Below are 6,000 nucleotides of genomic sequence, written 5' to 3' on the forward strand. Positions count from 1 at the left end.
TCATTTCAGTTATTGTGTTCTTCAAATCCACTATTTTTCTGAAGTGATTCCCACTTTGTTCATTCTTTGCTTTCCTCATATTCTTCAGTCCTTTTGCCATGTTTTTCTTTAGCTCATTGAACATACTGAGGATTATTTTTTAAAAGACTCTGGTAAATCCAAAGTCTGCACCCCTTAACTGATGGTTTCTGGATTTTTACTTTATTCCTTTGAATAGGGCATAATTTCTTGTTTTTTTTTTTGTTTGTTTGTTTCTCTTGTAAGCATTTGTAGCACACTGTACCTTTTATTATTTTAAAGTGTTAACTCATGGACTTAGTCCCAAATATCTCAGTTCCTTAAATTTCCATCCAGTTAGTAACATGACAGATTTTCTGAATGCCTGGAGATAATCAAAACAAACAAACCAAAGCAAAAAGCACCTTTTATTGTCTTTGCATATTGGCTCTGCTTGGCTGGTGGGCTTCTTCAGTGCTCAGCTCCACCATCAAGAAGATCCACCTGAGGCAAAAGGAAAAGCAGGGTCCTCTTTTTCTTATCTGAGCCTGTGTGGAGCCAGAGACACAGAGCCTGCTTCTCTTCAAGGGCTTTTTCTTGCTAGGGGCCTTAAGAATTTCCCTTTTATAATTTTACAATTTACAGGAATTCCAGAAAGGCCTCCTCTACTCTTTTTGAAATAGACATTCTTCTCCTCCAAAATGCTCTCTTGAGTGATGTAATATGGGTAGTCCTTTGCCCCAGGCCACCTCAACCTAATTGTTTCTCACAATTTTCTAACCATGCAAGCTGCTTCTATGCTTCCAGGACAAACTCTGGGAGGGCAGGTTGAGACACATTCCTTGGCTCAGTCTCTCAATCTTCAACCTAGCAGACTGGAGCTGACATACATGCACCATGCTATTCACACAGGGGCCACCCTTCTCCCTTTATAATGGGCCAGGGTCCCACAATGAAAGCACAAGCTAACTTCAACTTGCATTGTGGAGGGTGATGGGATTGAGTCAGCAAGGAGACTGGGAGTTTCTCCTATGGCTTTGGTAGTTGCATTATCTTGATTCAGCACTTGACCTGTTAATGAAGCCCTCTAAACTTTTTCCATACATTCAAGAAAGCTGTCATCAATATTCTTCCACCAACATTGCACAAAAGGGGGTTGGAACAATGACCACATTCAGAGCCAGCCCCAAGCCATTTGAAGTAACTGATCAAAGGTAGATATATGTGATCAAACCACAAGCTCCTACAGGTTAGCAGACTCATGTCTTTGTGCCCCACACTGGCACCAGCAAACTGCACCAGGACCCTGAATTCCAGTCTCAACTGCTGCCTGCAATGAGGCTGTGGGAAGAGGATGATAGCCCCTGCAGAGATGGTTAATTATCACAATTTACCAACCTCTCTCCCCTGTTCCTCCCTGGATACTGCATATTGTTCCACTAGAATCTGGAGTTTCAAAATAGTTGATTCACAGGTCTACCAGTTCAATATTTGTTTTGGTGGAGGCACTGATTCATGGAGTTTCCTATTCTGCTATCTTTCCACAACCTTCACATATTAATTTTTTATATGACAGACTATGCATTTTATTTAGCTGTTTCCTTGCTTATTGCCTGACTCACATCATTAGAACATAAACTCTTTGGGATAGGGGCATTTTGCCTTTTCCCAATTTCTTCCTTGAACCAAACAAAGATTCTGGAAAATGTTTGGTAAGTAAATGATTCTGATGTCATAGATTGATAATGTTCTCCATGGCACTTTTGTGCCAATAATTCCTACACATGTGGGAAAATAATTTTCTTTGATAATCTGAGATATTCTGTGGACAGTTTCCCTAGATGTGTGTGCATATATACACACACAATCATATAGCAGTTGACATCTAATACTTTACAGACCCTATGAAACATACATGTCAACCAATTTACCTTAAATTATAAACAGTTGCAGTCTCTATTTTGGACAATCAAAAGGAAGTAATCAGATTAAATGAGGCTACAGTTCATCATTCAATTGCACCCTCTGTCTCCAGACATCCTTCCTATAAGCTTACCATATATGACAACCATCCTCCCTGGGCAGTCCTTTCTTTCACTCTGGTCTTTCAAGGTATTTGTGTTTAGTCTTGATCCACCCATTTCCTGGCTCAGAAGCAGTCTTAAAAAGGGTAGCACAATGTGGGACCATGGTCCATAGTTTTGAAGTAGATCTTCATTCACAAAATATTGCCTTTGTCCATTTTACCCTGTATGGATGATATCTGGAAGTCAGATGCAAGGCAGAAGTATTTGATTCACTTGACTCAGAAGCCATTCAGGATGAAAAACCACAAACACTGTTGCAAAAATTTTCTGTACATACTACCAATCATTTGGATCTATTTGAAATATAGAGAATACTTCACCCAACAACAGCAAAATGCACATATTTCTCCAGCTCACATGGAACATTCACCAAGATGGACCATAACTGGCACCATATGATATAACATAACAAATTAAAAAGAACACAAAAGATACAGTGTTTGTTCTCAATAAAAATTGAATTGGATTGTCGGTCCTGGGACCTATGAAAGGAGTGAAATTGTTAATCTATTAACCAGGTTAACGCAAACTACCCTCTGCTGCATATTTTTCATCCATTGAAAGCAATTTTAGATAGGTATTTAAGTAGGGGAGGAACCTAAGATGGTGACTAGGTGAGACAGAGAAAAAAACACCTCCATGGAAAATACTAGATAAAAAACCAGAAAGGACCCAGAACACCACTTCCAGAGTAGCACCAGCCAGACAAGTTCTGCTAAAGCCACAGGGAACATGCGTTTGGTGAAACCAGGAGTCTGCATTCTGAAACAAGTGAGTGTGTCGGCTGACTCCCCTCAGCCACGCTGAGGTGTGGGGAAACGGTGGGTTGGCGTTTTTTTTTTTTTTAAAAAAAAGAAGCCCGGGAACAGCTGCAGATAAGACAGGAGTGGTCTGGACTAACGCCTCGGTGTCTGGGGTGGAGGATACCCCTTCCCACACCCACTGCTGATTGTCTCGGGTCCAGGGAAACAAAGGGGAGATGCACAACTTGCAGCCGTCTCCTCAGCGGGCGGGGCTATTCCTCCCTTGGGCCGAACACACAGCACAGAGCCCAGCTGAGAAACTCAGCCTAACAGGGAGTCTTTCCCGCAGCACCACTCACATGACACAATATCAGCCGTGGACAGTGGCCTTGAATACACCCACGGATGATTGTCCCGGAGCTGGGAGAGCGGAACTGTGTGGAAAGGGGGAAGTTAACGTGTCCCATTCAACCTCTTTGAAGTGGGCTGGGAACGCCCCTACACAGCCCAGCGGCCCAGGGCTTCCCTGGAGGCCAGCACTCACTTGTGACGTGGCACGGGCCTCCCCGCTTCAGCAGAGGTCCTGGAAAAGCATAGCAAGGAGTGGGGAACCACTCAGAAATCCCAGGGAACCTACGCCAATACCAAGGACTTTTGTGTCAGCAGCAGAGAACAGCCTTAAATCTCCGGGAACACCTGGGAGGTTTGATTAACCTGCCCTTCCTCCCTAACCACTCAGGCACACGCCCCTCATTGAGGGCAGACAGCACTGACAACACACCCAAATTAAGTGCACCAACTGGACCCCAAAAGAATCAGAGCCCCACACACCACAAAGTTGGGAGAACTGACTTGAGGGGAATAAGTGACTCATGGACGCTATTTACTGGCTAGTTAGAGAAAGTGCATGTCACCAAGCTGCAATTCTAACCAATTAAAGAACAAGTAAAGCAAATGCCAAGAGGCCAAAAACAACAGAAAATCTTAAAGCATATGATAAAACCAGACGACATGGAGAACCCGAAACCAAACACTCATATCAAAAGATCTGAAGACACACAGTTCCTGGCAGAATTAATCAAAGAACTACAGACAGGCAATGAGAGCATGGCATGGGATATAAAAGACTTGAAGAAGAGCATGGCACAGAATATAAAAGACATAAAGAAGACCCTAGAAGAGCATAAAGAAGATATTGCAAGAGTAAATAAAAAAATAGAAGATCTCATGGAAATTAAAGAAACTGTAGGCCAAATTAAAAAGACACTTGATACTCAATACAAGATTAGAGGAAGCTGAACAACAACTCAGCCTCCTCGAGGAGTACAGAACAGAAAATGAAAGAACAAAAGAAAGAATGGGGAAAAAATTGAAAAAATTGAAATGGATCTCAGGGATATGATAGATAAAATAAAACGTCCAAATTTAAGACTCATTGGTGTCCCAGACGGGGAAGAGAAGGGTAAAGGTCTAGAAAGAGCATTCAAAGAAATTGTTGGGGAAAACATCCCAAACTTTCTACATAATATAAATACACAAAGCATAAATGCCCAGCGAACTCCAAATAGAATAAATTCAAACAAACCCACTCCAAGACATATTCTGATCAGACTCTCAAATACTGAAGAGAAGGAGCAAGTTCTGAAAGCAGCAAGAGAAAAGCAATTCACCACATACAAAGGAAACAACATAACACTAAGTAGTGACTAATTAGCGGCCACCATGGAGGTGAGAAGGCAGTGGCATGACATATTTAAAATTCAGAGAGAGAAAAATTTCCAACCAAGAATACTTTATCCAGCAAAACTCTCCTTCAAATTTGAGGGAGAGCTTAATTTTTTCACAGACAAACAAATGCTGAGAGAGTTTGCCAATAAAAGACCTGCCCTACTTCAGATACTAAAGCGAGCCTTACTGACAGAGAAACAAAGAAATGAGAGAGAGATATAGACATATACAGAATATTACATCCCAGGTCACTGGGACACACGTTCTTCACTAGTGATCAAGGATCTTTCTCCAGAATGGACTGTATGCAGGGACAGAAAAACAAGCCTCAATAAAATAAAAAATTAAAAAATGAATTTGTTCAAAGCACATTCTCTGACTGCAATGGAATACAAATAGAAGTCAGTAACCATCAGAGACTTGGAGAATTCACAAACACCTGAAGGATAAAAATGAGGGGGAGATGAAAACATTCCTGGATAATCAAAAGCTGAGGGACTTCATCACCAGTAGATCAGTCCTAAGAAGGCTGAAAGGAAGGGACACTAAACAATGGACTGAAACCACATGAAGAAATAAAGATTTCCAGTAAAGATCACATGGCAAATATAAAGACCAATACTACTGTATTGTTGATTTATAACTCCACTATTTACTTCCTACAGGATCTAAAATGCATAAACTGTAATGATAAATCAGTGGTTTAGGACTCAATGTAAAATATGTAATTCTTGACAAGAACTACATAAAGGTGGGGGAATGGAGGAGTATAGGAACACAGCTTATGTGTCCTATTGAAGTTAAGTTGGTTTCAAAGAAAAACAAGATGAGCAGGTTCTCAGGGAACTTAAAGACAGCATGAAGCATATGAATATATGTGTTTTATGTTTCCCAGAAGAAGAAGAGAAGGGAAAGGGAGCAGAAAGAATAATAGAGGAAATAATCAATGCAAAGTTCCCAATTCTTATGAAAGACATAAAATGACAGGTCCAAGAAGTGCAGCATACCCCGAACAGAATTGATCCAAATAGATGTACTCAAAGACACTTACTAATCAGATTTTCAAAAGTCAAAGACACAGAGAGAATTCTGAAAGCAACAAGAGAAAAGCAATACATCACATACAAGGGAAGCCCTGATAAGTCTAAGTGCAGATCTCTCAGCAGAAACCATGGAGGCAAGAAGGCAGTGTATAACATATTCATGATACTGAAAGAGAAGAATTGCAAACCAAGAATCCTATATCCAGCAAAACTATCCTTCAAAAATGAGGGAGAGTTTTAAAAATATTTACAGAAAAACAGACAGTAAGAGATTCATGAACAGGAGACCTCCTCTATAAGAAATACTGAGTGCTACAGACAGTAAAAAGACAGGAGAAAAAGGTTTGGAGAAGTGTGTAGAAATGAAGATATCAGGAGACAGAAAGGGTATAGCAATCAGGC

This window comes from Choloepus didactylus, chromosome 21 (assembly GCF_015220235.1).
Source record: "Choloepus didactylus isolate mChoDid1 chromosome 21, mChoDid1.pri, whole genome shotgun sequence".
NCBI lineage: Eukaryota > Metazoa > Chordata > Mammalia > Pilosa > Megalonychidae > Choloepus > Choloepus didactylus.